Raw genomic sequence first — 24495 nt, forward strand, 5'->3', positions numbered from 1 at the left:
GGCACCACTTGTGTATGTACCGTACAATTCTTCACAATCCAATAGACACACACAGTTCACAGCAGAGTTATTGGGCATCACTTGTGTATGTACCGTACAATTCATCACTGTTCAACAGACACATACAGTTCACTTGAGAGTTATCGGGTACCACTTGTGTATGAGTGTATGGAGTTAATGTATCTAGAGGAATAGCTGCTTTGGTGTGTCAGTATATCAGACTTGAGTACACTGAGAAAGTGTCTAAATACTCCTTTGTTGCCTTGTAACAGAACTGGAACTGCTCCTGCAAAACGAACAGAAACTGATGGTATTTAGGGATATGGGCATCGATGAAATTAAATTTCATTAATAATATTTTTTATTTTACTCATCTTTAATTCAAACTGATTGTTTGTTTCTATTTCACCGTTACCAAAAAAGCTGATCTTCTTATGAACACAGTGAAACACACACACACACACACACACACACACACACACACACACACATACATGCATACATACATACATACATACATGCTAGGATAATGGCATCACCGAATCGTTACACTTTCTTTGAACGGAAATACGAAATAATCTCTTAAATTTTAGCTGTATGATTAAAGATGTTATATTGATCCATATTTTCAGCCAAGAAAGTTTAGTTTGTCGTCGTATTAATAATATATGACAAATCATTGACTTACAAATTTCTGTATCAGCTGGGGTCTACACAGTCTCATCTCGTTGATGGTCTGCAGAATGCTGATGTTGAGGTCATTCTTCAGTCTTTCCAAGATGGCCGACAGGACACAGAACAGGCCGGATCTATCCACACCATTCCTAGTTAAACAATGCTAAAAGGTGTACATCTCCAAAGTGAAATAATTTATTGCGTAATGTTTTTGGATGTTTAATGCATTATTTCATCACATCATGTCGACTGAAGGTGAGGTGAGGTGAGGTGAGGTGAGGTGAGGTGAGGTGAGGTGATGCACAGGCAACCTGCAGCGCAAATGGGATGTGCAGCATAGAGAAAGTGACCAATCTTCGTAAATGCGCGCGAAACGAGCAAAAGTTGGCAACGTACTTTCCTCGCTCCGATTCGATAGTTCAACCGGAAGCTGATAGGGGTAAAGGAGGCAAAGAACGATCTGAATACCAGGAGTGGCGCTTAAAATGTTGAATAAAACATATTTCACGTGAGTAATTATTAACCGTGGGGTACGAAATCTGAGAGCACAACTCAGTGAGGAAATTGGAATGTACCCTTGGTGGTGGCGGTATTTTATTTTGACATGGAAAATATTTTTCGATCTGAAGCGAGGGAAGTACATTGTCAACGTATGGTCATATTCTCAATGCTGCGCAACCCCATTTGCGTTACAGTTTGTCTGTGGGTGAGGTGAGGTGAAGTGAGGTGATATGTCACTGACTTGTAGACCGTGAAGATCTTGGATGTAACTAGTCTACTGTAACGAATCCTTGCAACTAACAGGATCAGGTGGTCAGGCGCGTTTACTTGATGCATAGGTCGCGATGGATGTTCAGTGACTGGGTTGTCTGGTCGAGACATGACTACTTATGGAAACAGCGTCATAGGGTGAATGGCGCTCTCTAAAAGTTTTCAGGGCTTCAGCCTTCATCAAGCGAATGGAGGGACAAGCAGAAGCACGGGAACTTTGTTACAAACGTTTATTAAAAGCGCTATGCTTTCATATCCGATTAAGTTCAAATGCACACCGATAACTTGTATTTCGGTCACAATATTCTAATACTTTGAGATTTGTTGAAATGCTGGATCATCTGCTCTATAATCACTCGAGTCATTGACTTTGTTTACGAACCAACACAGGACCGTGACGGGCTTGAAGTTTGTTGCCTCACGCCACACCTCCACTGCTTCCGTCATAGCCAACAAGGGTAAGGGAGACTCGGGAGTTGCCTGCCCCTGGGACCAGCAATGGAACTGGAAGAGTTTGATGCTTCTGGGTTGAAGGGTCTGAAACGAATCATTGAACTTCTTATTAGTATGTCTTATCAGCCGGGAAGGGGGGCCGCAAATTATTTATTTAGTTCATTTCCCCACTCTGCCCCTCTTATCCTTGTATTCATCCGTTTGGTGTTACTACAGTTAAAATAACATCCTATTGTTAAGTGTTAGTTAAAACTGACCATTAGTAACCGACAGTCTGTTTAGTCTTACCTTTGCATCCTCTCTGACCGATAGTTTGATGGCTGAGTAACACTCGTAGTTCTCAGTCTACAGCACCTCCACAAGGTATGTCCCGAACACCTTCTGCCTACATTCCTGAGGCCAGTAGTAACCAACAGCCTGGAACAGAGTTGACGCGTTTTATACCATATGTATTAGAATATACATCAATGTTGTTAACTTAGTATATATAATACCATGTCATTTTGCAGACGTGAGGACGGTTTTATGCCACTTTTAGCAATATTCAAGAATTACCAACACCGCTAGAGCAGGACAGGCTTTCATCTTGGTGACACCGCTAAAGCAGGATTGGCTTATCTCTTGATGACACCGCTAGAGCAGGAGAGGCTTACGTCTCGGTGACACCGCTAGAGCAGGACAGGCTTATCTGTTGGTGACATTGCTAGAGCAGGATAGGCTTATCTCTTGGTGACACCGCTAGAGCAGGACAGGCCTATCTGTTGGTGACACCACTAGAGCAGGACAGGCTTACACCTTGGTGACACCAATAGAGCAGGATAGGCTTATCTCTTGGTGACACCACTAGAACAGGACAGGCTTACATCTTGGTGACACCAATAGAGCAGGATAGGCTTATCTCTTGGTGACACCACTAGAACAGGACAGGCGTACGTCTTGGTGACACCAATAGAGCAAGATAGGCTTATCTCTTGATGACACCGCTGGAGCAGGAGAGGCTTATCTCTTGGTGACACCGCTAAAGCAGGATTGACTTATCTCTTGGTGACACCGCTAGAGCAGGATCGGCTTACGTCTCGGTGACACCGCTAGAGCAGGACAGGCTTATCTGTTGGTGATATTGCTAGAGCAGGATAGGCTTATCTCTTGGTGACACCGCTAGAGCAGGATAGCCTTATCGGTTGGTGACACCACTAGAGCAGGAAAGGCTTAACGTTTGGTGACACCTTGTGACATTACTATTTGAAGGTGTGTCTTAAACATATGCTATATTATGGTCGGAATCGAGCAGCTGGCATATGAATATGGAAAGGGTCTCGCCGCATTTATCAACTAGAAAAGATCTTTTCCACACAGCATCCCAATAGTCGACTCTGGACATGCATTTCGCAACTGAATGCTTTCATTCTTGACCCATATTTGCACACTGAAAATGGCATCATTTCATTTGAACATCTATTCTCATCGGCATTCCGTCTGTTTCGAGCAATGGGTCTCAATGTTTCACTATACTGAGTTAAATTCTGACCATTGCATTGTCGTTGTCATCGTTGAGCGTGACGATGGTTTGTGAGTCGGTCTGAATCACCACCCGCCAGAAGTCCAGTACCGTGTCTGGCAACGGCGTCTGTGTCAACAGGAAGTCCCTCGGGCTCCGGTAACCCTGGGCAATGGAAGCGCGCTTCAGTAAATATATAGGTACGTACCGTTTCTCGAAACACTTTTCATCCAACATTATGTTTATGCAAACAGAACTAGGGCGTTTGGATAGCCTAGTGGTTGAAACTACGTCAGTGACCCGGGTTCGATTCCCGATGTAATTTCTGGAAGTCACGGTGGCTGCGCGGGCTAGGCGGCTGACTTTTTGTGCTGGCGATTAGGTGCCTGGCACTGAGGGTGCGGGTTCGAATCCCGGATGGGACTCAACCAAAAAAGTATTAGAATTTGTTCCTTACTAAGAAAATGAAATCCCAAATATGACATATGATGCATATGACCACTTTCTAGGTCACAGGGGTCAAATGTGTGAAGTCCATCTTGAATTCGAAAAAGGAACTACGTACTTACCTACTGCCCTGCACCGAGGCAGACAGATGAAATTAGGAAAGAAATTGAAACTTAAATGTGAAATCAATATATTACTGAGCATTAAATGGCCTCGAAAGTAAATACCTTCCTTCATTCACTCGAGACCCTAGTGCTGTGGGTTTTAACATACCAGCATAAACACGGCGTTGATATAATCTGTGCCTTCCGGTGGAGTGCTCGATAGGACGGGTCGATGACTGTCACCTATTTAAGGCACAAATTTACACTTCTACAAAAAATGTGATAATATGACAAAATAAACCGCCTGTAAATCTGAATATGTAAAGAACGATCACTATGTATAAGGAAACGTGTACAGGTTGATATGTCTTGAATACATTATATCAAGTGTCACCCTCTTACACGCTAGAATGTCCATGAACCGGTTCTTGGAGGTATTTTCAGGCAGCAAGGCGGTTCGGTAATCTCTCTGTCTATATGGAGGCTTCATCAACTGCAAGGTCTACGGGATAAAACATCTTGATAGACAAACCTCGAATATGCAAGGCATACTTCCTTAATATAAAAGAATTACTACTTTCATATTTGTTAGTTTTTTACAACGGTTTTATTCAGTTTTTCCGCATTCCTGAGACAAAAATATTATTGCATTCGTCCAAACTCGTTTTCAACAAAATTTTCACAGATCTTCACCTACTCTATATCAGAGCACTGTGCGAAATGACCACAGGCCCGCTAGCCCGTGGATAGTAAAAATCCACTGGGACCAGTAAATTTCCAGTCCCTTTTAAATAATGCAAGGTTATGACCTGACAAAAATGTTCCTCACTTTAGCAGTTTACTGTTGAAACACGTGTCAAACATTCCAATTTAGGACTGATTTTTAGTAACTTTCAGACATGAAGTGCGCGATCGGCTAGTAAATTTGGGAACTATTTTGCACACTGGTTCAGAGATCCTGTGATACGGAAGCTAGGGCACACAAAACTGTTTGTATGCTTCACCTAACAGGAGATGAACACATCCAGCAACTATGTGACACATACTCACCTCAAACTGTTCTCTGAGCCTGGAAACTCCTGTTTCTGGGTTGTTCTGTAGGAGGTTGTCATAGCTGGTCTTAAAGTCTGATATGGAAACGGTTGTTCCTCCGGCCATCAGGGCCTCAATGAGCGCATGGTGGAGGAACTCGTACTGTTCCTGTAATTGGAGCACCATACTGAACGCCATCTGTGTGTAGCTACATGTTCACATAATCATGTGGTAACGTGTCACTGCAGCAATGCATAAGACACAGACATTCCACTAACAGGCACACGACCACAGAACAATTCTACTAACCGATATCAGCCTCATGTAACGTAGCATGTGGTCGTAATACATGCTGCATATTGAACATATAGCGACACATTTAATGTACTATTTTCCCTTTAAGTCGATTGTGCTACAAGCATTCTAACAATGTTTAAGCTAAATAGATAACCGCTAATGTTTTAAATGCTTCAGTTGCATTGCCAGACATTCAGTGGATTTTAACTCAGTCTTCTCACCCATGTCTGCACCATGTTGACTCTCTCATGCCTCATCCTTTTCACACAGCTGTAGGGATCCACTGTATCTGATGTCTTGGCCTCGTCCATCAAGTTCCACAGTGCGAGGAAGGTTCCAGTTCGCCCCACACCGTCACTGAAACCCAGTGAGATCTTGACATGTGACTTCTTGTGCCAATGATACATTCACAGCACACACAGTGATACCACAACAGCCAAATTACGCAGTTTCTGAGATCTGGGAAACAATGTTCCTACTCATGATTCACTATTAACAAACTGTGAAACAGATGAGCACTTGGACCACAATAATTTCCCTTCCGCCAAGCCCTTTCTCCAATGCTGCATATATTCAGTCATAAATGAAGCAAAACAAGATTTCCTGAGGTTTTGAATCTCTCATCTTACTGGAACGTATTGCTTCTATAAAAATGCGTATATTCAGAAACTACGCGCCAGTCAAACGCAGTATCTTCCGAATCACCTGTCTAATCGTGATTCAAAGTCTACCTCTACGGATCTTACAATATAAGTTCACAGTATAAAGGCGTTATACTTTGGTAGACTGGCGGTTTTACCGGAAGTCATGGCGATGAATACTAGAGAAGTGATCCCTAAATGTCTGAATTCTGTTCTTATCGATGACCTGTTGAACTGATCAGCTACAAAAGCCAATACTGAAACCCAAACGACCTCCGTCGAAACTCGATCCTTTCCTCGCTAACACTGCGCTGTGACAAACCTGCAGTGCACAATCGTGGGCCCCTGTCCGTGTGTTGGTGTATTCCTGACCTTGAAGCAGAACGCCACTAGAGAAGCCACATCGGCAGGTATCCCTCTGTCGGGCCAGAACGCGAACTGGAAGTGTTTAACTATCCTGGTTCGAGAGGCTTTTGACTCACACTGAAATACAGGCAAAGACGACACAACCTTTAAATATGTAGACGCTAAACAGTGATGTGGATAAGGTACACATTTTGTTCATTACTAGCGATGTCACCCTTACACAGAGAAGTCTGAGATTAGGCTGGGAGAACACTGTATGAAACGTACACGTACCTGAAGTATTTTACATATCTTGAATGTCCTCATTGTGCAAGACACCAGCGTCTCTTCTGATGAACACTCAATCTCTATATTGCCATGACGATCTGCCCCGGAACCATGCTCTGGCCAGTACCTCACACCCTTGCCCTATCATCATTGTCATCGTCATCATTGTCATCGTCATCATCGTCATCGTCGTCATCATCATCATCATCATCATCATCATTATCATCATCATCATCATCGTCATTGTCATCATCACTACCACCTATAACATTTCTCCAATAACCCAACGTACATGTATTTAATGTCCGTTGAAGATGCCCTGAGATTAGCCGTACAGGTCTACTCAGTGGTAGCAACAAAATTAACATATCCTGGTTTTTAAAATCCTAATATAAAGAAGGGGCAATATTTAATCGTCAACTTTCCCAAGATATTTGACATATTCACAGAGTAAACAGAGGGTCTTACTCGTCCTTCTTCTGCGTTGTTCAGCATAACAATTTTGCTGCTACGAAGTTGGAAAATCATCAACCAGAAGTCACTGACGGTTTTATTCATAGGACCTAAAAAAGTAATTTTTTATGTAAATACACAGTTTGTCATGCACATATAGTAGTCATTAAAAAAACTTTGATAATTACCTTGAGATGCAACAAACTTGTTTGGAGCGTCGACGCCCTGAAAGACAACCACGAACACCTAAGGTTTTGAAAAGCATTTAGAAGTTACGACTGCAATGGCAATGGATACATGACATGATTTAGGGATGCAATCTTCTTTTTCATTCTTTATAAGTCGTTTCAGAGCTAATATTTGCTCCTACATCTCCTCCGGAGACCCAGGTTATCTTCCCCACACTGGTAGAATATATACGACGAGTGCACTGCCGGAGCATTCATCAGAAGAAGGAAAAAATTAAAGAACAAAATAGAAATTGCTATCCTTAAAATGTGCCATGTATTCACGAACATATAGGAGTAAGTGTAGTTTTATGCAAATTTAGCAATATTCCAGCAATACTGGTGAACACCGAAAACGGAATCTTGGCGTAAAGTGCGAACACATTAACCACTAGGCTACCTTCACGAACATATAGCTGATGGAGTAAAGTAATGGCGCGTGACCTGTACATTGTGCCCATCGTACCAAAATACGTTGATACGTTTCGATTCATTTAGGAAGAGTTCTAGAATGTACACTAAGCATCTCCCGTGACTTATCTGAACGTATACCCTGGAGATATCGAGGATGCACCTTGCAAGGCCTATTTTGCAAGTTGGACTACATGCTAAAAGGCGACTATCGGGATTTGCACGACACATGTCATCGTATCCCAGTGGTGTAGCTCGATCCTCATGCTGTTGATCATTGGATTGTCTTTTCCAGGCCGTCGCCATATAGCTGGAATATTGCTGAGTGCGGAGTTGAACATCGAACCAACAAATTAAGCTAGCATTTGTACTAATATGTGAACACAGTAAATAGTAAATTACAATTAGTAATAACATCATATTTCTTTGTTGTTTGTTTCTTTCAAGCCTAGGTCTTTTACGGGCTAATTACCAGTTACCTCTATAGTTTTATAGTATTTATTTGCTATTATTTGTAATCTGTCAGTTGAATGTTTACAAAACATAGGCTTGGGGGAAGGCGCTTGTATATCATGCGTGATGCGTCCTCTCAACACTCACACTGACAAAACTAGCGTTGATATAATCTGAATGGTCTTCGTCCAAGTCAAGAACTACACGCGTCTGGTCGTCTGAAAATAATGACATAAAATGACAAAAATAATACTGATGGACATTTATAATGCACGTGCATTGTGCATGCTCGATGCGCTACAATAAAATCAGAGGATAATATTAATAGATATACATGATGGGTTTGAAGATGCACTGAAACAATCTTTCGGCAAAGAATGTAAGAGACATGGTTCCATTTTAAAAGCCATCGCAGCATATCGGGTCGCGTGTGTGCCAAACAGAGCACAGTTTCAGTTCATAAAACTTGAAATGCGCTCCTCAACTCACCATGTAAACCCGGACGGAGATCATGGCCTCCTCATACGACACCTTTCACACATAGAGCACTTACATGCATACACGTCTTTGTACATGTTCTTTGGGCTGTTTTCCTCCTTCATAGCAGCACAGCAGTCATGTAATAACCCCGACGGCAGTTTCTAAAAGAAGACTTGAACCACTGTATTAAGAATCTTTATGCATAGGGTAAGTGTGAAATGTTGATATGATGAGTCGAAATCACTGCTCACATCCATCTGGTGAGCACATACCATCGCGTCTCTATCTACGGTCATTTAGATCAAGATGTGGTGTGTTTGATAAATACTTTTTTTTGGCTGGAAGCCCCCCGCTGGCTTCACCAGCTGAGAAACCTATACGAACTATATATTTTGGACACTGACTTTTACTCACGTTGAACTGTTGATGAAAGCCGTCATGCTTTCTTAGCTGCTTGACATGGGACAGAAGAGTACTTGTCATCATCCTGGTTCCCAAAGGCACGTTGTAGTGTTCCCTGTCATTGTCCATGATCTCATTTCCATCTCTGTGTGATATTCCACCATGGTGTTGTGTTCTTTCATGTCCCCCTCTTGCCGGTGTCCTGGGGGAAACTATAGGAACAAGGCGACACACCTGAACAATACCTCCATGATGTTTTGATACATTATGGACAATGCCGATAGCAGATAATCCATGACTTTCAAACCCAAAGATAACATTTTCATAATTGTTTTCAAGGTATTCAATTAAAAGTTTATATTTATCAATCTGTTTTTCTGTTTAAAAAGTATGAATTAACTTGAATAAAAGAAAGGAAACACAACTAGAAAGCTATCTGATTAGATATATATCTAATTCAAGGTTTGATATGAAGATATAAACACGTTTATACAACCTTCTTGATAATCAGATATGGTATCCACACTTGAATAACCAGATATCATCTCGTATTCGTGTTCATCTCTCTCAGAAGCTCCGGCAAACCGTCTCAATGACCCCTTCATTTTTCTTTAAAGTAGAACACAAAATAGATCATGCATGATTAACAATAGAAAAATATACGTTCACATGTTGTAACTTAGTAAGTATGTTGCCATTAATAAGCATCTATAATCTTATAAATTTTAAAATGGGATTACCAGTGTTAGAATACATTTCTTTAAAAAGCTCCGAATACATTTCAAGGTGGACGTGTGGAGGACATTTCTAAAAGTGACCTCCGATAGCATTCCTTTTTTGACTTTTTCCAATGTTCCGGTATTTCGTGTACACACGGTGGCGGTAGGATAGCCTAGTGATAAAAGCATTCGCTCGGCATACTGAAGACCCGGGTTCGAATCCCTACATGGGTACAATCTGTGATGCTCATATTGTGATTTTGCTGGACTATTGCTAAAAGTGGAAGAAAACCCTATTCACTCACGCATGTGAACACTTGACTTCACAATCACCATCTTCAGAAATAGTGATGCAAGAACACAGAACTGTAGTCAGAGTTATACAACAGACCTTCATTTGTGAAACAATGCCTTTCTTTCAAGAGGTAACAAAGCCGCACTGAATTCAGCATCAATATATCACAGAGCCAGTTCACTACTTCATTACTAAGACTAACAATTCAAAATAATGTCAGACTTCACCTTTAGTAAACTAAGAAAGACTGCTTATAATTCCAGTCTTAAAGCGGACATTGCTACTTTGTAGTCTTTGAAAACTACTTCACCTTTTGTAGACTAGGAAAGCTATAACGGGGAGGAATGGCATCAGCAAGATGGCCACGGCGGCTAGAATGATGGTCTGGGAGTCTGGTCCAGCACTCTTCGGACCAGGTGATGGAGCTATTATCCCTGAAACAGAAGAAACTTTACCAACTTGTCCGATAACGATGATAAAAGTAATGCTACTGGAAATGTTTACTGACTACAACTGAGGAAATGTTGTTTGTGGGGACAAAGGATGTTGGCAGTGGAACTCGTTTCATTTATTTACAGTCAATGACAGTATGGGATTTTCACATGCTATGAATGAGTTCATCGATATTGAACTTAGTTTTATTGCTACGTTTATCATATTCAGTCCTCACATTGTTACTGTGATGTTGATACCCATAATGAAAGAAAAATGAACACAATATCCAAATATCAACGGAGGCACTCTTTCACCATTTACCAAACAATACAGTATTAAAATGTTGTAAATCAGAAATCTTGAAGACACTTTGGCATCTTGAGTGAGTGTGCATATTGGATTTGGGGTGAAAATATTGACATTCATATTTTTATTCTTTGAGTGATTATAAAGAATATCAATCAGACAACATTACAACAAATGAACACTCACTTCTATCAGAGCAGAGGGTGCCACCATAACCATCTGCACATCCCATAGAACAGTTGCCATGGATACTGTCACAGGATGCATTGCTTCTACAATAACCACATGTCCCACTGCAGTTGTAGCCATAGCGACCATACGGACATGCTAGAAACAGAGCAGACAGAGTGACAGAAGAGCAAAATAAAGGATGACAACAGGAATTTCTTCCAGTTTCTGGCTAAACTAACTACATCATCAGGGTGGATAATGAAAGGGTGTTCACTTGGTCTTCCTCTTGCCTGATGTCTTCAAATTTGGGTTACAAAATGCACTGAATCAGCATAATGCATCCAAATGTTTCCATATTCTTCTGGTATTTCTGTCTGAAAAGACTCAATATCTTTGTACAACAAACTATATTTGTCAATGAAAACGAACAGTCCTTCTTCCACAATCAGATGTATGTTATAATTACCTGTGCCACATGTGCCACCCATGAAGCCCTTCTCACAACCTTGTATACACAGCCCTAAGTTCTGGTCACAATCTCCTTCATAACATCCATCTGAGCAGGTCATGTTGCAGTGGGATCCATACCAGCCTGTCAGACAGCCCAAGTTGCAGGAACCATCAGCCTGGATACACTGTCTGTCATTTGATCTCGCACAAGTTGAACTACAGTTCCGGTCACAGAAGTTCCCATGTCTACCTTTCTGACACCCATAGTTACATCTTCCAGAGTTCTGCTCACAGACATGAGCATTACATGTTTTGCTGCAGTTTCGTTTACACAGGTCACCATAATGTCCAGATGTGCACCCATCCAGACATCTGCCTGTCTTCTGATCACAATACACATAATTGTCTATACCTTCACGTGGTTTACAGTCTGTGGAACACTTAGCATCACACTTGGAACCATGGAATCCTGGTAGACATCCTTCCTCACAAACTCCAGATTGTTGTTTGCAGTTCCCTTCAGCACAGTTTGGACATTCTCTCCGACATCTGTCACCATACCAACTTGGCTTACATTCAGTGCATGTGGTTTCGGTACATGACTTGCAATTGGATGGACATGCAGTCTTGCATTTAGGACCTTTCCAGCCATCCACACATCCATTAGTACAGGTCCCATCTTTGTCTTTACAAGTCCGATCTCTACAAGTATTACTACAATTCAGATCACAACTGCTACCATACACTGTGTCACTACAGCCATTGAGGCAAGCTCCATCGCTGAAGTTACAGAACTGATCCCCTGAGTCTGATGCCTTGCATTTGTACCTACATGACAATATACACTGGGGGCCATAAAAACCAACTTGACAAGATGTACACAATCCTGTGTCCTTCTGACAGTCATGTTCACAGTTGGCTGGACAGGTCTTTCTGCACTCATCACCATGGAAACCTTCCTTGCACACAATACAAGAATCATCTGTGCAGTTATAGCAGTGATCTGGGCATTGCTTCTGACAGTAAGATCCCTTCTTCCCATCAACACATCCATTGGTACATTCAGGAGATCCGGTTGAATCCATCACACAAAGACTATTGCTGCAGTTCGAACTACATTCCTTGGTGCAGTTAGTCCCATACCATGTGTCCTCACAGTGAATGCAGAGTCCAGATGTCTGGTCACACAAACTGTCCCTACAATGTGGACCACACACCTGGTCACACTTAGCACCATGATATCCTGGTTTACAGCCTCTTTCACAGTGTCCTGATGCTTGTTCACAGGAACCATTAAAACAGCTGGAGCAAGATTTGGTACACTTTTCCCCATACCAGCCTTGCTTGCACCCGTCTTTACAATTCCCTTTTCTCTCACAGCCATTCAGACAGTTCTTGCAGGACTTGTTACAAAACCGTCCATACCATCCAACAGAACAATCCCTACATTTGCCACTACTTCTGTAACAGGAACTCTCACAGTTTGGACTACAGAGAGAGGTGCAGTCTTCTCCATGTCTTCCTGACACACAGTTGTTACAATAGCCAGTCTGATTACATCGTTTCTTGTCACAAAACTCACTACAGCTATCAGTGCACGTGTTCCCATAGAAGCCACTAATACATCCAGCTTGACAGACACCAGAACTGGTACAATTTTTCTTTTTACACTTTGTGCACTGTTGGTCACACTTGGGGCCATACCATGTACTTTTACAACCAGACAGACACGTCTTGTCATCGGTACAGTTATGAAGATAGCAGTTCTCACAGATTATTTCTTTAACATCACATTTTTCACCTATCCACATTGGTTCACATCCATCAATACATTCTCCACTATCTATGTCACAAGTTTTGTCCATACAATGTTCTGAGCATCTTTTGAGGCATTTACTACCATAGAGTCCAACTTTACACCCCTCACACTGTCCAGACCAGCGATTGCACACCTCACAGTTGCTGCTGGGACATCTTCGGTTACAGCTGAAACCGTAGTAACCACCTTTACAGGTCTGTTGACACTCAGCTGACTTCTTATCATCACACTGGCCATTGCTGTCACAGCGAGACACACAGGGCTTACACTCGGGACCATAGTAGCCATCACCACACGTTGTGTCTGGAGACATACATGATAAAGAAATGTAACTTGATAATTCACATATATCATTCACAAATAACATAATCAACTGCCACTGGCAGCACAGTTACAATTTATGCATGAAAAAACACATGCACGTCTATGTCTTCTTCTTCACTGCCAGTGACTGAAGAATGTCCTCAAAACTTCTGACCAATTGCTCCACATATACTTTAACCATGCTCTATACTTAACTTAGGCATGCAACAAAACCACGCTCATCATGCTCAATTCACTACTTCCAACATGTAAGTACAACTGTTCAGACATTTGTATACTTCAGACTGGGTGTTGGGGTAGCCTACTTGTTACACTCACTGGTCATGCTGAAAATGTAAAACATGTAAATTGTGTGACGTCCATTTTTGGTGTTACCTGTCATCTTACTGATGGAGTAGCACTAAAAGCAGCATAAAGTCATACTCATTCACTCACTATACTTTAGGAAAGTGCATGGTAGCTGGTTTGTGTGTCCATAAAATTTATTAAAATCTAAATATTTTAGATATTTAAATACTTACCTTACCATAGGTCTTATGCATATTACCTCTAGCTTCGCTAAACGAGATCAGACAGTCGTTGATTCGCCATCCCCTCGATGGCTACCTCATGTAATCTACGAATGTAGTCACGGAAGTGACGTGATCTCTCCACTCGCGCGAGAGCGCAGAATCCAAAATTCACTTTTACCGTCAACCGGAAGGTCCGAAGAGTCCAAAGTGGGGAGGAGCATCCAGCGTTGGGAGGGAGTCATCGCCCTATGTTAAGGTAAGTATTTAAATATCTAAAATATTTAGATTTTAATAAATTTTTAACTTACCTTACCATAGGTCTTATGCATATGGCTTCGACAGATGGATGGTGGTGTGGACTCCGGAGGACCATCCCTCAGCAAACAGTGCACATGCATCAGGAGAACTCGGGAAAGCCAATGTCAACGGTCTCAGGATAATACCTGGAACAGGACAAAGAGCAACCCAATAGAACTCCAAAGAAAAACCGACGCACCCTGGGGGTGAGGTTAATCTTAAGACCAAAGGTAAGTAGAAGTGTAGTTACCTAATGGGCGGATGGTCGGGTAAGTTGCTGAGCAACCACCAATGGACCAAATGACTGTAACCCCTCCACGTCTTCAACTGCCAAGTCCCTCAAGTAGTGGGATGCGAAGGCAGTTGATGACCTCCAGAAACAGCCCTCCATGATCTGCGGTACTGTGCAGTTCCGATGGAGAGCCATCGTAGACGCCAAGGCCCTGATCTCGTGCGGGTTACTTGCTACCGGATGAGGCAGGTGCTTGTCGTCATAGGCCGCCAGGATAGTCGATCTGAGCCAGAGGGCAATAGTATTTCTGTTTACTTCGCCTTTGCAGGACACGGCAAAGGGAATGAATAACCTTTTGCGGGATCGTCTCCTAGAGGCTGACCTTTTAATATAGCATCTGAGAGCCCTGACTGGACATAGCAGCTCCTCCTCTAAGTCATGATGACCCAGGATCGTAGACAAAGGAGGGATGGAAAATAGCCTGTTAGGCTGCCCGGGAAGCTGGTTCTTAGCCACAAAATCCCAAAGCAAACCCAAATGAACACGTCCGTGTCTTGACTGTTCAAATCGGATCTGAGTAACGTCAAGAGCATGGATCTCGCTGACTCTAGCCGCTGTTGCCAATGATAGTAAGAAAACCGTCTTCTTGGAAAGATGTTCAAAGGAGGCTTCTTCTAATGGCTCGTACGGCGGCCCTCTGAGATGTTGAAGGACAACATTAAGATCCCAAGCTGGAGGACGGAACTTGGCCTTCTGGTCTTCCAGCTTGAAAGCTTTGAGAAGCGCAATAAGTTCCGGTATCTTGGAGATCTGTGTATCTGACTTGATAGCAAGGACAGAATTCAAAGCTGACAAATAGGTGCCTAAGGTACTGCCTTTGAGATGTCTAGAGTTCCGTAGGTAGAGAAGGAACTGTGCCACAAACTGAGGAGATGCTGCCATGGGATCTTGAGATCTTCGTGCGCAAAAATTCTCAAAAGAGCGCCATTTGTCGTCATATAAAGAACGGGTAGAAACTCTATGCGCGCGAGCTATAACGTTCGCCACGTGCGCAGAGTAGCCCTTAGCCTTTAATGCTCTCTGCAGATGACCCATGCGTGAAGATGGAATCGCAGTGGATCCGGATGCAGCTGTCGACTGTGTGGATGTCGAAGCAGATGCAACCACCCTGGAAGTTTGTAAGGGTCTCCGCTGGCGAGCCGTCGAAGATCGGGAAACCACGATCTGGCTGGCCACCAAGGTGCGACCAAAAGCAGTCGGAGGTTCCGCGTCAGTCTGATCTTGGCGATTACATCCGAGAGAAGGATTGGAGGAACGAACGCATATGCGTCCAGGCCTTCCCATGATAGAGACATCGCGTCGACTGCCCACGCCTGTGGATCCGGCACGGGAGATACGTACGTTGGTAACTGGTGATTGAAACTGGTGGCAAAAAGATCTACCAGTGGTCTCCCGAGTTGCCAGCAAATCTGGCGAAATGCGTCCGGATGAAGCATCCACTCCGTCGGGGATGGTTTGCCGGGGCGCGACAGGGCGTCTGCCAGAATGTTTTTGCAGCCGGGAATGTGACGAGCAGCGATCACGATGCCGTTGCTGTCTACCAGATCCGCTAACAGGAACATCTGGTCCAGAAGTAGTTTGGACCTGGTTGTACCCTGATTGTGAATCACCCACACGACCGTGGAATTGTCGGACGCTACCAGGAGTCTGGAGTTTGTTAGAACCGGTAGCCAGTGGCGGACCGCTAGGATGACTGCTTGCATCTCCAGGTTGTTGATATGCCACTCCCTTTCGGCGTCTGACCACAGCCCTGAGGTTGTCTGGCCGTTCCAGTGAGCGCCCCATCCCAAGAGGGATGCGTCTACAAACAATTCGTGGTCGTGGTTGAAGCTTGTCAAACAAACACCGGCGCAGACGTTCCACTCTACCGTCCACCACCTGAGGTACTGATGCAGGTGCGGGGGTAGAAGAAATGATGACTGGAGGTCGTTCTGTCGAATGAATGGTAATAGGAACCTCTGTAGTGGGCGCAGCATAAGCCGTCCTCTGAGGGTGAGGTCCTGCGCCGACGTCAACAAGCCCAACAGAGACTGCCATTCTCTGAGGGTGAGAGGTAGGGACAGAGCTCGATCCGTAAAGGCGAGAATCTTCTGCCATCGATCGGGAGGGACCCTGACCAGATTGAGCCGAGTCAGGAACAACCCCCCAATGAAAGTTAACTCCTGCGTTGGTTCCAGTTGCGACTTCTCGATATTGATAATCCATCCCAACTGCTGAAGTAGGCGTGTGGAGAAGTCCAGTTGTTTGCGTAGCAACTGAGGATTGCAGTGATTTAGAAAACAATCGTCGATGTAAGGATCGAAGTCTATCCCCCGGAGGTGCAGAAACCGGGTGACAGGCAGAGTGACCCGAGTGAAAAGCCACGGGGCCGTAGAAATTCCAAACGGCAGCACTCGCCACTGGTAGTGTACTCCGTTGAATATGAAACGCAGGGATTTCCTGTGGCGTGGGAATACAGGAACGTGCAGGTAAGCATCCTGTAAATCTAGGCTGGCCATCCAAGCTCCGGGTGACAACTTGGCTCGGATCTGATCCAGTGACGTCATTCGGAAATGCGGGGGCTCGGCTAAATACAGGTTGTTGCCATGTTGTGAATCATCCGCATTTTGGTGGAACCTTTCTTGGGTATCAGGAAGATGGGTGAATAGAACCCCGGGGAGTGATGGGGTCCTGACACTATCTCTATAGCATGTTTTGTTAATAAAATGTTGATGTTTTCTAGTATAAGTACCTGTTGATCTATTGAGTACACTCGTGACAGGGGAGTGGTAGTCAACGGCGGAGCTCTGGCTAGTGGTAGCTTGTAGCCGGCTCTCAGGATCTTGCAAACAAACGGGTCTTCCAGGAATGTCCAGTTGGCCCAGAAGATCCCTAGTCTCCCACCTACAGGGGTCGGAAGAACTGGTACGACTGGGGGTGGGAGGTCCCAGTCGTAGTAGTCCATGGCTTCAGCGGCCGGAGTAGGGACGCTTGCCCCTACCTCGACTGGACGTAGCTGGGGCATCCCTGCCGCGTTCTTGAGGCTTGCGCTGGACATCTGAGTCCTTGGTACGACCTCGTCCCCTCCCAAACGAGGAACGGATAGATTCCTGGGTACATATCTTTTCTTGGCATTACCCCTGGTTCGGCCACGAAATGCAGAGCCCAAGGCCTCGAAAGTTGACAGCGCCACTTCCGTGTTAGTAAGTTCGGCATGTTGTTTATACACCGTCGGTATCTTTTCATCAAAGAGGAACTTAGACGTAAATGGTGCACGAAGTAGTTGACGTTTAAATTCCTCTTACCAAGAACAAGCATCTAAAAATCCAGATCGGCGCATAGTAGTAGTCATGGCTAGCGCCGCGCGTAAATGTCCAAGTAGGTCATGGAGTACTCTGCCTTGCCAAGCAAAAATGGTAGTTAAATGATCCACCCTCGAGGCATTATCCTCTGACAAATCCAAGGCTGCAGCGGAGGTGGCTGACGCAAGCGCCGAGATAGGTTTGAGCATACGTTTCAGTTCTGTATCAATAGCTGCTAGCTTTGAATCCTGAACTCTGTAAGATGACGGAGTTGAGCTTGACAACCTCTTAATTGAATCGTCTAGCACCGCCCCGTTGTCGGCAAAATCCAGACTGTGTACTTTATAATCTGATTTCTTAGACTTCGACGCTTTGATGGTTGGATTTAAGGATAACTTCGCAAAGTCCGAGTCTAACAAAGCAACCGCATCCGCCACCATAGGGTGTGGTGGAATAAGTAACTCAGGAGACAAGTGAATCGACGCCGGGTTGCTTGAATCCGAAGAAGGGGAAGGACAGTCCGGTAATCTGTCGGCAATCCACTCAAAGACAGCAGTTAAGGGAAGATAGGTGCCATCACTATCACCAACATTGCCAGGTTCCTCCTCATAGTCTGGACAAAAGAACTGTTCCTCGTGATCCTCCCAGGAAATAGAGGTTGATTCTCGTCGCTGACTCGAGTTGGAAGCAGAGTTCTTAGTGTTAAATTCCTTGCAGGAAGTCCGCAGTGGTTCCGGCGATCGCGAACGCTGGGATCTAGAGAGACGTCGTGGTGATCTTGACCGAGATCGCACTCTACGTCTGCTTCTGGTACGTGAGTCTTCCTCTAAGGAGCGCCTTGGAGAGCGGGAAACAGACCGGGAGCGTCGGCGTCTGCTACGGTGTGGAGAACGAGAGCGCCGACCCTTCAGGGACCTAGAACGAGATCTGCGCCGGGAGCGCTCAGCCTCTAAACGACGAGCGCGCTCTTCATCCAACTGGCGCTGTAACATTTCTTCTTTAGTCAGCGTATGAGACACTCTGGGGATTCGATAAGAAGTAGTTATAGGAGCCGGGTCCGGCAACAACATTGGCGCTGGCGTTGGTACAGGCGCTGGCGTCGGAATAGGCGCTGGCGTCGGAATAAGCGCTGACGAAAACACCGGTGTTGATGTAAACAAAGGCGCCGGGACAGGCAGTGGCGCCGGGACAGGCAGAGGCGCTGGTACAGGCAACGGCGCTGGCGTAAGTCTAGGCGCTGTCGTTGGTAAAGGTGTAGACAACGAGGTAGGGAGTACAGCAGCGCCCGGTGTCAAGAGAGATCGCAGAAGCTTCTGAACTTCAGGATGGGATAAGGCATCCGGGTGAGATAAATCTACAAAGGCGTCCGAACGCGTAGGCTCTGGAGAGGAGCGCGCCGGCGTAATAGATGAGCGCCCCACACTAGGCGTTGATACTGGTACTGAAGGCGGTGGTAGATCCTGGTCGTCAGGTAAGGATCCAAAGGAAGACGCTGGCGACGACATTCTTCTCTTACGTTGCGTAAAAAGTTTCCTCCGAACCGCCAAAAAGGTCTTGAAATCGGCGAGAGATAACGCTTGACAGTGTAGGCACCGATTATCGATGGAGCAAACAGCGGACGCACAATCCGGACACCAGGGATGTGGGTCCTTGGCTGACTTCTGCCCCTTGCAGACAGTACAATAGTGTCGAGTCATACACAGAAACTGTAACAGACAAGAAACCAAGACTTGACGACATGTTGATACAATACTAGGAGAAAAACCCCCTACATAAAAATGTAGAAAGTAGTTGCACCCCTACGTAAAAAATAGACACACCCGTAAGTGCGGGGCAGCGAAAAACAACAACCACAATGGCTGCCTTCGCTACGCTGAAATTCATGGCAGAAAATGGTATGATAAATACCGAAAACACAAGTGAAAATGACCAAGCATGGGCAGAAACATGACGGGCAAACAACCAACAAGATGAATTACCCCCATGGACGCCATACCGTTCTCACCTACGACACGGACAAGCCATGCCTGAGTGAGAAAAGAACAACACGAGGTAGCAAGGTAAGCACATTAAATGCTTGTATGACTTGACTTTGATACATAATGAGGGGATACAAACCATACCTACCAAGGAGTAGCAACTTTATTGAAACTACACACAGTAGGAAAAAAAACTGCAAACCAACACGTCCGTTCGCACGAACGCTAAAGGTAAAAGTGAATTTTGGATTCTGCGCTCTCGCGCGAGTGGAGAGATCACGTCACTTCCGTGACTACATTCGTAGATTACATGAGGTAGCCATCGAGGGGATGGCGAATCAACGACTGTCTGATCTCGTTTAGCGAAGCTAGAGGTAATATGCATAAGACCTATGGTAAGGTAAGTTAAAAATACATTTCTATCCACTGCCTTAGACTACGTTAAAATGAGTCTGGATTTAACACTAATCCAGTTAATTCATGTTTTGTGTTGGCTTAATGAGGGGGAACCAAAAGTAAAGCATGGTGTCAGATACTAACTACCTCAGTGAAACTCACAAGCACAAGACAATCAAATGTTGCTGGTAAACCCAGGGTCAGCTATACCAAACAATCACTGATTTCTGGTACACCCAAGGATGCTACTCAGCACACTGAATTTTGATGTCTTCGATGACTGCACCATATGTCATAACATTATAGAGAGGAGTAGTATTACTGAGGGCACATACATAGATGTGTATGGACATTTGTCATGTCAAGTGTCATTTGTAACAAAACAGCTAAATCTGGCTGAAAGTCTGCAAAGAAAATTGAAGGGATTGTTCTTCAGGCCTATGACTTACTAAACATTTCAGTTACAATACACAGCAATAAAAAGCAGAGGTATTCTGATTCATGTTGTGAAAATGGGAGCTAAATGCTGTATGATTGGTTTGTTTTGTGACATGCTCGGAGTTAAAATGTTTGACAGTGAGTAAAACTGACTTTCTGATAACAAGTTTGATTTTCCATTACATAAAAAAAACACCCCTCAGCATGTTTTTTTTGCCACCCATTTACATATATGGGAGATGAAACCATGAGGGAAAAATGATTTCTGCTCTTGAACAATTATGTCAATCAATTTTGAAAGGTGGCATCTTGGTAGATTGCAAGTTAGATGATACAGAAAATAATGAGAATTTGTATATTTTGACAATATACCAAAGACATCGAAATTACCACAGATCTGTTACATGGAAGGTGCTGGCAAGAGTCTGGCATGCAAATGCTGACCCAATCCTTGTGGAAGACAGTTGGCTCAGGATCAACTGACACTGCATGAATGTGACCTTGTTACCATGTTTACTGACACAAGAAAGCCACCTTCCAACTCAACAGCTGGAGGAGTAGAGCCGACAGATTAAGAAACAGAGAATTGAGAATGAAGGGACTTATCCGCCAGAAAGCTTGACAGATCCTGTCCACACCTGCTAAAAAATGCTGTACAAAAAGGTACTGACCCAGAAGAGCACCATTGACAGGTATATGAAAAGCTGAAAGAAACGTGGAGTAAGTCCCAACAGTTGAAAGGGCGAGATTGGCTTCCAAATGAGACTGTAGGAACTCCAACATCATGTCTAAGGAATTACAAATCCCCTCTGCCACTACACCAGTGCACAAAGCAGGCTCATTGAATCATAGAATTGAGAGCAACAGTAAGGATCTCAATGGGGAGCTCCCTGGATAATATTAATCCCTGATGTCTGTCCACCTCTGTGACTCGTAGTGTGAGTAACCACTCTGGTGTCTTGAGAAGACGTTTGTAGCTATCCAAGTGGGACCATAACTGCAGGGCGAGATTCTGAACTTTGACTACACTGTCCTGAGACAAGGAGCCAATGCCTCGCTGTTTTGTCACTTCCAAGAAGATCAGATCCTATGTCGGCACTAACTCCGATTTCTTGAGATTGATGATCCACCAGTGAAAGTGTGGCATCTTTACTCAGGATGTCGGGTAAGTGCTGAGTAGCTAGTTCTCTAGCCCTGTGCCCTTGCGACCTGAGCTGGAATTAACGTCAACTTGGTGAACACCCTTGGTGCTGTGGTGCTATCGAAGGGGAGCATATGAAAATGATAATATTTCCTGTTGAGTAAGAACTGAAGGAACTTCCTGAAGTTGGAGTGCATCGGAACATGTGGGTGTGCATCGTTTAGATTGATTGATGTTAGCCAATCTCCTGCTTCAGCAGATGAGAGCACTGAGCACAGTGTCTCCATCTTGAAAGACGCAGCCCTGTTGAGCCCTTATAGATTTAGAATGAGTCTGAACCCTCTATCCTTCATGGTGACAAGGAAATAAGTGGAATAAAATCCATTGTTTGTTTTTTTTTGTCCCACCAGAACCACCTCGTTGGCTGGAAAATGGATTGAACCCACCCTTGAGCCAAAGGGCAATGCCAGAATGCCAGCAGTGCTTACTTTATGCTGAGTCAATGCAAGCCATACCTGATGGAGACACATGGGTGATATTGAAATGCTAAACATAACAAGAAGAAGCCAAAATATGGGAGTGTGAATGATAACATATAAAGTAAACAAATAATGCTACTTCCGCACGATACATAATGAAACCTGTGCAAATTCTCAATGAATAATGGCTGGCCATAATGGCCACATACCACTAACTATTCAAAGTATGACTTGCCAGTATGTACCTGAAGAAATGAGAAAAGCATAAACATTTGTTGGATAAATTAAAAGCTAGAAACAATCCTGCCAAAGTGTGAAAGACCAGGTTCACGGGAAGAAGACGCTAAGGCCAAATAATTTTAAATGTTGTGGTTCCTACACAATGGTATGTGGAAGCATATTTATTCATACTGATTAAAAACAAACGGTAAGCACCAGAATTCAAGGGTCAGTTGATAATCGGTTGGGTTGGTTGCCTGTGTGATAATGAAAGGAACCATACATACAGTATTGCGTCTTTTTCACTCATTGTTTCCCACAATTCTACTTGAAGTTGTTAATGAACACACACGCACGCACACACACATCCTTTTCTCAGAACAACATACTAAAATGAGTTTTTTGTTTTGTAGGTATTTTATTAGAAAATTATAATTACAAATGTCATAGGATTTTAAAATGAAATAAATTCTCATGACTGACTTTTATAGGGAACCAATAATGGATGATAGCACAGTCTTGTTTTCAATGTTACAGTGAACATTTCGGACTGACCTACCTGATTCGCAGATCTTGCAAGTCTTCTTACAGTGGCTGTATGCGTTGCCTGATACATTAGCAGGGTAGCTGCAGATTGTCCTTTCATTGTCACCACAATACCCTACCCAGTTAGGTGTATCTTCGCATGGACTGACAGCCCAAACTGAAACAGTAGTCATAGTACATGTAACAGAAAACTGTTCGAGATAGACAGGGCTCTTCATAACACACACTATCATAGGAAAATCAACCTTCTACTTTTAATAATATTTATTGAAGTGGATATTAAAGAGATCAATGATTTAGAAACTATAAAAATGTGAAAGAAACAAAGTCATGAATATTTAACAATGACCACAACCAGGAACAATAAAACTGCAAGACAGGGAAGAAAGTTTGTAATATCAGTCAGGTAACAAACAAAATGGAATTGACATCATTATTTTACAGGCATTTATAATGGCTGGGGGTTGTGTGGGATTGATGAGGATTTTAAGGGGGTCACCCATTTTGTTCTTCGGGAGGTGAAGAGTGGGGTAGGTACATCAACTTTATACACAAATACTAAAGGATGGGTCAGCAATGCAGGGTCACTTACTTTGTACACATATTTTAAGGGGTCATTCACACTGTACATGCTTTTCCACAAAAATCACAAAGACATAAATGAAGAACAGTCCCCAACAATGACAATTTCACAAAAAATACCTTGTATGACTTGAATCCCAAAGAGCACCACACACAGCACACTGGCCATGGCTACATTGTACGCCATACACCAGCACACTATCAATGTCTAACAAGGAATGTTTAGTGTAGGAAGCCCTTCATTAGGGAGTGTGAAATCCTCGTGAACCATGGAGTCAGAGGTTCCATACTTGTGGTTCCATCTATGCATCACCTCTTCCTGTGTGTTGTTTGGAGTATGACCACACATCCTGAAATATAACACAGAGGAAGATAATGTCAACTACATGTATGCTACAATAATTCTCAATAAATTCAATGTTTCCCGTGGCTGCTGCACAAGCCTGAAGTACAGAGTCTCCTGTGTTAGGTGAATGCTCTTGAGTATAAATAAATCTCAGTAGGAGCGGATTGACAATGTAAAAACAAGAACATAAATGTATTACAGCAAAGATAACATAGGATTAAAATAAAGGGAAAGAGTTCCTTCTGTTCCCCCATATTCTTTCTTACGCAGATTAACAACGTTTCCTAAGTGGTTCAACCCCATATATTGAACTTAATTGGAGATCTTTTAGTAATTTTTTTTAGCCCTTTAGTGATTGTTTCATTAGGTGTTGTTAATGATTCTAGTATATATCAATTGACAAATATCTTTTGGGATGGTGGAAGAGGAGGAACTCTTACCAAATAAAGTATAAAGTATAAAGAACTGCAACATCTCAAGAAATCCAAAGT

General features: G+C 43.6%; 1 pseudogene; it reads right to left on the reverse strand.

Moving 5' to 3' along the window:
- Positions 1-208: 208 nt before the first annotated feature.
- Positions 209-23912, reverse strand: LOC137291962 (uncharacterized; annotated as a pseudogene).
- Between the last annotated feature and the right edge of the window lie 583 nt (positions 23913-24495).

The sequence above is a fragment of the Haliotis asinina genome, chromosome 7 (assembly GCF_037392515.1).
Source record: "Haliotis asinina isolate JCU_RB_2024 chromosome 7, JCU_Hal_asi_v2, whole genome shotgun sequence".
Lineage (NCBI taxonomy): Eukaryota > Metazoa > Mollusca > Gastropoda > Lepetellida > Haliotidae > Haliotis > Haliotis asinina.